Source organism: Tupaia chinensis, unplaced genomic scaffold (genome assembly GCF_000334495.1).
Source record: "Tupaia chinensis unplaced genomic scaffold, TupChi_1.0 Scaffold000270_1, whole genome shotgun sequence".
In the NCBI taxonomy this organism is placed as follows: domain Eukaryota; kingdom Metazoa; phylum Chordata; class Mammalia; order Scandentia; family Tupaiidae; genus Tupaia; species Tupaia belangeri.
In genome coordinates this window covers 5,529,199-5,541,346 of record NW_006159750.1, presented here as the reverse complement: position 1 = coordinate 5,541,346, position 12,148 = coordinate 5,529,199, and positions in this window count along the sequence as shown.

Below are 12,148 nucleotides of genomic sequence, written 5' to 3'. Positions count from 1 at the left end.
GTAATGGTTATGTCGCTGGGCTCCCACATAGTTTACCAGTTCTGAGTCCTGGACCCAGCAGCTTATAACTCACACAGGGTGCATGTGTGCCCCAAATCCCAAGAGAACAGAGAAGAAGGGATTGTGGTGTGACCAATCCCTCTAGGGGGTAATTTCTCGCTTTCTGTCTGTTTCCCTCTGTCTCTCCGGCAAGTGCATGTGTCTTATAGCACAAAAAGCCTCGCCACAAAAAAAAGAAAGAAAGAAAGAAAGAAAGAAACAATTATGAGAGTTTTTGTATGCCTATTTTTTAAAAGAATCATTTATTTAATTTTATTTATTCATTCATTTATTTTAATTTGACCACAGAGAGACATGGGGGGGGGGTAAGAAAGCAAGCCACCAGGTCTGGGACTCGAACTGTGGTCGGCCATTGGGAGTATTCAGCATCTTAACCACCACGCCACCTGCTGGCCCCAGTTTTTGTATGACTATTAAAAACATTTATCTATTTGAAAATATGACTTGGTGACAAAAAAAAAGGCCCACAGCAATGAAATAGTGAAGGATCAATAAATACTGTAACATCTTAGCTTTAACAATCTTAAGCCTTTAAGTACTTTCCAAGTCTAACTTGTAAATCGACTAGTTTTTCCTAAAATATGTTTCTAAACTCACTAGGCTACTCATTATCTAGGAACAAGTCAAATAAATTTGGTCTTTTGGGTATCCTTTTTGTCTGGTTCATATATTAATTTCTGCTAAATAGCAAGTCAAAAAAAAATAAGATATTTCAATTATATATAATACTGTATCAAAACTAGAACAACTAAACAGTGATCCTAATACAACTTTATTCAGTTCAAGAAGCTTGAGTTACAGAAATGATACAGCTGATCACTAATCAGGTAAGAGGATAGCTTGGATAAACAGTAACTTGAAGATAACTTTAACTTGTTAAACACTGAAGAAGAATTATACCAAAATGAAAACAACTCAAATTGGAGAGAAAACAAGTATTAGAATCACTTACTTTCTTTGTGTTCTCTTTTGAGCATTTACATTATGGGCTCTTTATGAACCTTCTGTCTTTCAGGTTTTTAACTTCAGTTTTTAACTATCTTCCTATATAGCTTTATAATTTTTTTAAAAATTATTTAATTTGATTTATTCATTCACTTATTTTAATTTGACCACACACACACACACACACACACACACACACACACACACAGAAAGCGGGCGAGAATGTGAGAAAGCAAGCCACAAGCCACCAGGTCCAGGACTAGAACCATGGTCAGCCAAGTGAAAGTGTCCAGCAGCTCAACCACCATGCCCTGGCTTTATAATGTTAAACTAATTTCGATCTAACTAAGAAATAAGGTAAGTAATTCAAAAATGGGCTTCTTAATAACTTGTTAAAATATTCCATCTGGTTGGGTCATCAGGTGGCATGGTGGCTAAGGTGCTGGACTCCCACAAGGTTGACCATGGTTCAAATCCTGGACCTGGCAGCTTTCTGTCTCTTTCTGGTCAAAATGAATAATAATAATAACAATAATTTTAAAATTAAGTAACTAATACTTTAAAAAGATTAACTTAAGTAATCTGAACAAATTTAGTGCCCCCTGCTCTAGATATTTCTTATTATGAGACCCACAGTTTTATATTTTGGTCTTTACTTCTAACTCTTGAGTATTTAAAACATCTTTCCTCCTTACTTCCCCCAACAAGCCCCACCTCATCCCCAATAAAACTAAACTAAACATAAGAAGACAGCAAGGATAGCTAAATCAATGAGCAATTTACTTTGGAAATGTTTTTATCTAATCCCTATCAAAAACCTGTTATTAATAAGGTTATTAATAAGGAGCAAAATAGTCTGTCTTAACTCTTCCCTTAGCTTTGGACAATTTTTTGGTGCTCATAAAAATAGGAGGAGGAAAACTTAGCAAGGAAAAAGCAGGGGTCACGATGAAGCACAGATTGATTATTTGCATTTTTAAAAAGATAACTCCTAAACCAATATCAAAGGTAAATAAATTCAGGCAATATTATCTATTCTGAATTGGATGTGTGACAGCATTAGCTTAAAATCCTGCATCCTAGCTCAAAAGAATTTAGTTATATTTCCCAACTATACAAAATGACAGCTTAATATTGAGAAGGAACAGGTATGTTCTCATACATTAATGAGAAACTAAAGCAGTGATAAGTTTAGCTCCTCAACACTTTCATTTCAGTCTACTATGTTCAACTTATATTTAATGAGAATCTACGAGGTGACAGACATTGTCGTTTATTAATCATTAACTCTCCAGCCATGCTTTTTAATAGAGAATTTAACCTAGCTCAGTCCTTGAAAGACTCAGCCTTATAAAATTCATGATACCTCAACCCTGGCATGTTCTCACTACAGATGACTAGACTGTGGCGGGTACCCAACAAGGCTGGACCAACATGATACTTTTTCCTAGGACCCTTGAATGGGGATTCTGAGAGTCTGCCTCAAATGACATGAAGCACTTGAACTACCTGGCCAGGCAATATGTAAGCCCAGGAAAGTATCAGAGTAAGTTAGAGCTGAAGGTCGTTTTCCTGAGGGGTGGGGTAGAGGAGGGGGTGGGAGAGGGGCAGTGGCACCAGGGCAGGAAAGTCCTAAGTGAGCAGAGAATGCTGATCTGAAGAAGTACCTTCTCAGCAAAGCAGAGCTACTGGCTATTCTGCTCTAAGAGAAGTGGGGGAGGAGGGGAGGGTGTGTATCACAATCCATGTACATGTGACCTGCTTATATTTCATTTCTTATCTATCTCTGAATGTCTAATATGTAGGAAGTTGCCAACTGTGTCCTTTCAGTAAACTTCTCCTTTAGATGTACTGGTACGAATGGTGCTCCTGTTCTTTACAGACAAAAACACTTCAGCATCCTATCAACAAGCTACTACAACAGATAGAAAGATGAGAAATACCTACTCCTCCTGCCCTAAAAAAATATATATTTAGAAGCAATTAGGTATAAAAATAAAAACACTACAAGACAGACTGTAAGGCAGTCATAAAAAGTACTATGAGATTTCAAAAAGAGAGGGGCAGGTTATACCCAAATCAGAACATCAAAAAGGTTTCAAGGTGCAAAGGGAACGATGCAGTAATTATAATAAACAGTAGTGTGAAATATTATTAAAATGTAAAAAAACCCCAAAATATTAGAAGGCCAGCCCGGTGATTAAATGCTGTGCACTGGAAGCCGGATCCAGCACAGCTGACTATGATTTGAATCTCAGCCACAGTGGCTTGTAAATACACAGGCACAAGTGTATGCATACCCGGAATCCAGACAGGATGGAAAAATTAAGGAAAAAGGATTGCAGTGTGATCACACCCCACTGGGAGGTGTTTTCTTTCTCACTCTCATGCAAGCACCCTCCAGCACTTTAAAAAAAAAAAAAGAAAGAAAGAAAAAAAATTGAAATCCTAGGTTAGTCTACAAAAAAATTTTTTTTAATTTTTTGCTGGTCCACAAAATGCAAAAATCCGAAACTGGTCATGACTGAGTCATAAGATTTGCCAAGTGAATGGTTATAAAAGATGAGAGAAGCAGAGGAGTTAAAAAAAAAAAAAAAAAGAAAAAGTTAAAAAGAAAGAAAGAAAAAAAATTGAAATCCAAGCAGAGGAGTTAAAAAAATTTTTTTTAATTTTTTGCTGGTCCACAAAATGCAAAAATCCGAAACTGGTCATGACTGAGTCATAAGATTTGCCAAGTGAATGGTTATAAAAGATGAGAGAAGCAGAGGAGTTAAAAAAAAAAAAAAAAAAGAAAAAGCACAGTTTTCAGCCTAGAAGATGTTGAGAATGCTGGTGCCAGAACAGAAAAGTCCAAAAGAGACAGATCTACGAGAGACAAGGTCAAGACAGAAAGCAAGTTCTGCGCTGGATACATGAGCTGACCTGGATAAGCAACAGCAAGTAGTTCATTAATTTACCGGGGGAAGAAGAAAAGGAGGAATTACCAAAATACAGAAAACAGATTTCTCAAAATTTTTCAAGTAAAAAAAAAACAAAACAAACTGTCCTCTAAAAGAGGAAATGGGGCGAGTTTGTGGCACGGTGGTTGAGGTGGCTGAATCCCACATGGCTGACTGGTGCGGTTTGATTCCTGGGCACAGTGGATTAAAAAACCAAAACAGTCACATGTGCATACATGCCAAAATCCCAAGAGGAGAATGGAGAAGAGATTATGGCATAGCCGTTCCATTTGAGGGGTGCTTTCTAACTCCCATGCCCCGCCCCATGCACCAAGCATACACACCCTATGGCAAATTTTAAAAAATAAAAGTTTAAAAAAGGAAATAAAAGACTCTTCATCTATATGCTTCAGAATTTCCAGGTTTTCTCTTTTACATTTTGAACACTCTATTTTTGCCCAGATACTGACTTTCCTGCATGTTTCTTTATAGTGCTTTTTCCTGATCACAGATGGGGAACCTTTTAAAATGGAGGTTAGGTACTATTGTGGGAAAAAAAGAACCTAAAGAAAAAAAGATATGGCTCTCCTCCCCAGAAAAAAATGCATATAAACACAAATTTTGCTAACAATTTTTAGAAAGTTCATAGATCCTCAAAAGCTCTAAGAGATGCTCACACCCTAGGTTTAAAAAACAAACAAACAAAAATTATGCTATAGAAGAAACCAGGAAAGAAATAGAGGATAGAAAAAAAATAAATACCTTCAGGAACCCACAGACTCCCTTTCCTTTCCAAGAAACTAGAGAATGAAGCAGCTCAACACCAGGGAAGAGAGACACAGTAAACACAGCGCTCCACGCTTCACTAACCTCTGAGAGATCTCTTACCCAGGAGTCAGTTTATCAGAGACAACTGCCCCCAAATTAAGACTCTTCTGCAGCTGTGCAAGTAAGTTTAATAGGCTAAATTTTATTTATTTGTTTTTTAAATAAGCGTGGCAGCACCCTGATTAGAAGGTTACCTGCCTTAGGCCAGTAGGTAGCCTGGAGATTAAAGTGCTGGATCCCATAAGGCTGACTGCACCGTTCAAGTCCCAGAGTTAGTGCCTTCAAATACACACCATGCATGCCCAAAACCCCAAGAGAAGAATGAAGGAAAAAAGGACTGAGGCATAGCCACCACCCCTACTGTGGTGAGCACACCACTCTACAGTCAAAAAAACAAAAAAGGCTACCTGCCCTGTGGAATCTAATTACTGCTGAGCACTCTACTCTATGGTCATCTCTGTACTAAAGGAACAGCATTGTCAGGGAAGATTACATTATCATAGTTTTTAAAAAGGACTATGTTTTCAGACTGCGAAAGTGACAAATACAAGGATAGCAATGGTGTGGCGGTTAAGGTGACTGGATCCCAAATGGCCAAATCAGCAGTTTGAGTCCCAGATGCAGCAGTTTTAAAAACACATGAGCTATGTGTGTGTAAGTGCTCAAAATCCCAAGAGGAGACTAGAGAAGGGACTGTGGCATGGCCATCTCCCCTGGAGGGTGATCTCTTACCACCACCGCCCACCTCCCACACCCCCAGGCCACACACACTCTCTAGCAAACAAACAAACAAAATGACAAGTGTGTAAGTTAAGAATCACAAGAATTAATAAATACTTATAAAAGAGCAAACCAGGCGGTGTGGTGGTTCAAGGCTCCCATATGTCTGACTGCAGTTCGAGTCCCAGACCTGATGGCTTGCTTTCTCACTTTTCCTTCCTCTCTCTCTCACTCTCACTCTTACTCTGTCCCTCTCTGGTCAAATTAAAATAAATAAATAAAGTTAAATTAAATAATTCTTTTTAAAAAAAGAACAAACCAATTTTTTGCCATGCTAATTCTATTTTTTATGCTACTTCTTTTTTCCCCCACAGATACAAGATGAATCCTTATAAGAAATTTAACTATCCATGAACCTTATCCCAAATAAATGGCAAACATTACAAGGACTACCTTACTATAGGATGATAGAAGGTAAAAGCATATTTATCAAAGGACAGTCATATTTTCAATATGCACCACACTCAGCCAGTAATAGGCAGAAATGTAAAGGTATCATCAATGCACAAGGTTTAAAGTAAATTTGACGATTATATCTCTGTGTGTAACCTAATTTTTTCCATAACTCTACCAGAAAAATCCCAAAGGCAGTGTATTAATCTCATTTTGTTTAATAATGTTTTCTTGAGACATGCTAAAGGAAACTATCAAGAAATGGGAACCTGGGGAACCAGCAGTTAGCGTAATGGCTATGTCGTTGGACTCCCATGTAGTCGACCGTGGTTGGCGTCCTGGACCCAGGGGCTTAAAACTCACGCCGGGCGCGTGTGCGTGTGTGTGCGTGCCCAGGATCCCGAGAGAATGGAGGATAAGGGATTGGAGCATGACCATCCCCCCTGGGGGGTGATTTCTCGCTTTCTGTCTCTCTGTCTCTGTCTGTCTGGCGAGTGCACACACCCTATAGCGAAAACCTCTCCAAAAAAAAACAAGAAATAGAAACCTGGAGATGCCACAGGTGAACATCATTTAATAACTTACAAAACTAAATGATAAAAGTCAATTCCTTTCACCACAAAATCATATAGGATTTATTAAAATTCTCTGAAAATCTTTGAAAGAGTATATTAGTATAGAAAATAATCAAATATCTACCTGAAACATCCCTGGGGGGGGAAAAGGCAGCTATAACGATGAGCCTCACAAATATCACCACAGACAGAAGTTACCATTTACTGAATATTCATTATCTGCTGGGCACTAATGTTAAGCACTGTGCACACACAATCTGATTTCAGATTGTGAAACAGGCATCATCACCCCCAGTTTACTATGGTATGTGAGAAGTATAACTCATATGGCTAAGTTAGGTGCTCTGGTCTTTCAGCCAACAAATGATGGAAATTGAATTCAGTTTTATGTACATCAAAAATCAACGATCTTATCCATTTTACCAGTGCTTCCCAACTTTTGCCACATCATGGCACATATGAAAAGTGATAGCAAAATGTAATTAAAAAATAAATAAATTACCAAAAAAAACACTTAAGAACAAACTTAAAAAAAAAAAAAAGTGTTAGCATTTAAAAGCTTATTGGGGGAGCCAACAGGTGGACTGGAAGTGAAAATCCTGGATCCCACAAGGCCAACTGCATAGTATGTGTCCTAGACCGGCAGCGTGGGAATCATGCCAGGCATGTGTGTATATGTGCCCAAAATTGTAAAAAGAGAATGAATGAGAAGGGACTGTGTTATGGCCATCATCCCTGGAGGTGGATTTCTCAGTTTCTCTCTCTCTGGTGAGTGTGTGTACCCTACAGGGAAAAAAAAAAAAAGCTTCATTGATATTAGTTGGGGAGGCTTGGCAAAATTTTTTTTTTTCTTCACATTATGAATTTATGACATGAAAAATAAAGTACAAAGTATTACAGTGATAGTAAACACTGAATTAGTATAAACCTTCCCAATAATTTTTTTTTCAAATTACCAAATTCAGGAAGTGTACAGAGGAAATAATACAAAAATGTTCAAATATCACTTCAACTATTGTAAAATTTTGAAATTACAAGAAAATTATTTAAAATTTCAACACTACAAAAAATTTGCAAACAGTACACCTACATGCCATCCTACATATTCATACGGGTTGGGAAGCTTTGTAAAATAGAATTTTGTCTTTCAATAGACTATTGTAATTAAACACCAGTATTATATATTAAGACCTTCCGGATAAAGATGTAAAGGAAATTGAAATCAAAAGTAATCAAAGGAAGAATTATAATAATGAAGACTTCCTTAACTAATTCAGCTCCATAATTTGAATTCTTATACCCATAATCTGTAACTACCACTTTTAATTAATAACAGTAATAGCTAATATTTACTGAGCTATCCTCTGTCTGGCTGTGTTCTGCTTTACACTGTCATCATATTTAATTCTTTCTCCATTTTAAAGATAAGGAAACTGAGGCAGAGAGAAAAATTAACTTTTCAAAGATTACTGCTGGTACATGGGAACTAGAATTGGAAGCAGTCTCACTTCAGATCCCTTTAAAAAAAAAAAAGAATTATTGGGATCAGCAGTTAGCCTAACAGCTATGTCACTGAACTCCCATGTAGTCAACCGCGGTTCGGATCCCAGACCCAGTGGCTTAAACTCACGCAGGGCATGTCTGCGTGCGTGCCCAAGATCCCAAGAGGAGAGTGGAGGAGAAGGGACTGCAGCGTGGCCAACCCCCTTGGGAAGTGATTTCTCATTTTCTGTCTTTCTGTCTCTGTCTTTCTGGCGAGCGCAAGTGCCCTATAGCAAAAACCTCTAAAACAATATATATATAATCTTATTTAATTTTCTTATTTATTTTTTTTAATTTGACCAGAGAGAAAGAGGGGGAAAGTTAGAGAGCAAGCTGCCACATCCTGGACTCAAACTGTGATAGACCATGTGGGCGTCCAGTGCCCTAACCACCATGCCACCTGCTGGCCCCAGAGCCCATGCTTTTAATCACTATGCTAAACTAGATCTCTATAAGGAAGAAAGTATATTATGTACCATGAGAGACAAGAGTAAGAAGATAGATCACAACTTAAGCTAAGCTTGAAAGTTTCACAGTCATAGTATTGAAGTAAAATTAACTTGCCAGTATATCAGAGGAGATACTCTACAGCAAAAATTACTGTACTATATTGGGTATACTTAGTTTACAGAAACAGCATGGAAGATCATTTTAATTTCATATGTGCATTATGATATGGCTCAAGTACAGCACCTGTCTCTCCAACCTATTTGAATTTGTTGATTTGACTTGCTCAAGAATATTTTTAAATCCTACTTGAAAAACAATAAAGTTTGTAAAACTTAAAAGCAAATGTTTTAGTACTTTGGTTTTCACTTACTGCCTTTCAAGCTCCCTAAGTTACTATGTGTTTAATGCTGTTTTTAATTAAAAGCATTATTAGTAAAATTCCGAATAAAGATTTTTCTAGACATTTGGACAAGCGCTGCTTGCCTAAGTTCTGTCTGCCAAATTCTGCCATTTGGAAGAAAGTTTCACAGTTTACAAAGCTGTGTTACAATAGGCTAATGTCCTGAGATGAATTATTGATGGTCAACGTAAATTAAATCACTCATGGATGATAAGAATACATCTTTAATTTCATAACTAACAGATTAATATTGAAACACTAATGTCTTGAGTGTTGTGGTTTTATAACAACACAAACCTTCTGAAAGACCCCAAGGATTAATGTCCAACATTAACAGGCTCACGCTGATTCACAGTATATATTTAAGGAGCACCTACTATGTGCTCATCCACAGAAGGCACCTGTTATATAGACAGTGGCAGTCTGGAACTACACATGCATTCTAAAAGTTCAGGTATTCAAACTGAAAGTTTAAGCTCTACAGCTCCCCCTTCATCCAAAAAAAATGTTACCAGTGCTTTAGGATCTACAACCAAACATGTAACACAAGCAAATACCAAAACACACGTAACAGCAGCACACCCTGAAGTACAAAATAAGTCCTGAAATATAGGGGTGCACTCTATCCTCTGGAGCTTTACATCTCTAAAATGCGGCACTTCCCCAAATGTGACTTTTTCTCAAAAATCAATAGTTTTTAAACATAAAGTTCTGGCAAGCCATGGTGGCACAGTGGTAACACAATGTTCCAAGATGCTGAAGCCACGTGGGATGGTCCTGGTTTCATATCCCAAGGCCTCCCTGAGCACGCCAGGTATGCATGTGCACTCAGGATCAGGACTGGCTAAGGCTGAGGGTAGATGGTGGCATGAAGACCCTGTTGGGAATGCCTGCTTCTCTCTCTCACACAGAGAAGGATAAAGGTAAAGTGTGTGTGTTATATATACACATACACACACTCATGCACACACACAGACACACACACATATATATACACACTTATAAAATACATATGTATTTATAAATTTCTGCTTGTAGGTATCACTATCATAGGGGCTGGCAGGTGGCGTGGCAGTTAAGATGCTGGACTCCTACATGGCTGACTTTAGTTCGAGTTCCAGGCCTGGCAGCTTGCTTTCTCACTCTCTCTCTGTCCCTCTCTGGTCAAACTAAAATAAATAAATAAATGAATAAATAAAGCTAAATAAAATAATTCTTTAAAAAAAAGAAAAAAGAAGGGACCAGCAGTTAGCATAATGGCTATGTCGCTGGACTCCCACATAGTCGACCACAGTTCGAGTCCCGGACCCGGTGGCTTAAACTCATGCCAGGCACGTGTGCGTGCATGCCCAAGATCAAAAGAGGAGAATGGAAGAGAAGGGATTGCAGCGTGGCCATCCCCCCTGGGGGGTGATTTCTCACTTTCTGTCTCTCTGTCTCTCTCTTTCTGGCGAGCGCACACGTCCTATAGCAAAAAAAAAAAAGACACCACTATTACATATTCTTCTCTAATGGACTCCTAGAAAACATAGTGAAGAAATGTGGCTTGATTTATTGGTAAGTTAATGTCAGGGTACTTTTTCTTTTCTTTTTTTTTTTTTGAAGAATTACTTTATTTCATTTATTATCATCACTATTATTTGTTTAATAGGACCAGAGAGAGAGAAAGAGAAAGTAGAAAAGCAAGCCTCCAGACTTGAACCATGGTGAGTCATGTGAGAGTCCAGCACCTTAACCTTTATGCCACCTGCCAGTCCCCAGTGCCAAGGTATTTTCTATAATTTAGTGAACTTCTCAAAAATGTTTAAAATAATATCATGCTGAGTAACATGCATCTAATTGTACATAAAAGCCACTTAAGGACCGGTAGGTTGTGTGGTGGATAAAGGCGCTGGATTCCCACATGGCTGACCACGGTTCAAGTCCTGGACCTGGTGGCTTGCTTTCTCGTTTTCCCTTTCTCTTTCTCTCTGGTCAAATTAGAAAAAAATAATAACAAACGGAATTAAATAAATAATTCTTTTTAAAAAGGCCACTTAAAATGATTATCATGTAACATTACCAGTAAGCACTGAAGCCAAAATTTGCTTTGAAGAGACAAAAAAGATAAAATGGCTCACCAGGAGTCTATCACAGTCCTTAGAGTAAACAGGTCCAATCCCATCATTTATTGTAAAATAATTCTATTCCCACTGCATATCATCCCTAACAACTATTTGGCAATTTCCAGTGTGTAATCTATTGTCCACTGGATCTTCTGCCACAAATCTTGAACAAGTCTTTCTGTAAATTTCCTCAGTTCACACCACTCCTCAGTTCCTTTATAAAAAGAGGGAAGCATTATAAAATCTTAAGAAAATAAGATAAAATACACACACACACACACACACACACACACACACACACAGGTAGAAAAACAGACGGCCTCTGCACCCAATCTCCTCCTCTGCACCTGAGAACCTGACAATCAGCTCAACCATCTACTTTTCATGTCCCTGGAAATCCCAGAGTCCTTCCACCTTACTATCAGGTTAGTATGCTCACTCTCTACCAAATGACACCCTGTCCCACCATCTCTATTCATTAATATATTAATCATTCAGGCCTCTCAGCTTTATCCTGTCATGAAGGATCATTGCACTCCAAACTTATAAACCGTCATCTTCCTGCTACCAACACGGGGCAACCCCGTGTGAAACCTGCCCTAACACCAGCTCCTCCTCTGTGAGCTTCCCCACATAGCTAACACAGTACCCACGTTCTATCACCGCCTACTCCCCGGCTCTGTTTGCTAAAAGCAATTCCAGCCCGAAGACACACCCTCTCCAGCCTAATTCCTACAACCCCAAATCCCCACCCCTCATCACGCCCTCCAAGGCCCCAGCCACCAACCTCAACACCCCGCCCCATGCCCGGCACGCCCTCCAGATCCCTTTGGGGTCCCTACCGCCGGCCAAACCAGACCCTGCTCAGGCCGCCCAACTCTCTAGGCAGTCCCGACCCCACTCCAGTCCCGCCTCCAGCCCCTCACCGAGGAGCAGCAGCTTCACTTCTTTGGCCGCTTTCTCCCCGTCCTCCCGCAAGTTGCGGTCGATCATCTTGCTCCGCTCCACCGCCGCCTTGTCTTCGGCGCTCAACGTGCAGCCCAGGGCGGCGGCGGGAGACCGGACCCGGCGCGGGCTCACTCACACACCACGGCAGCTGCGGCTTGGCTGGCCGAGAGCGCGTCTACAGCT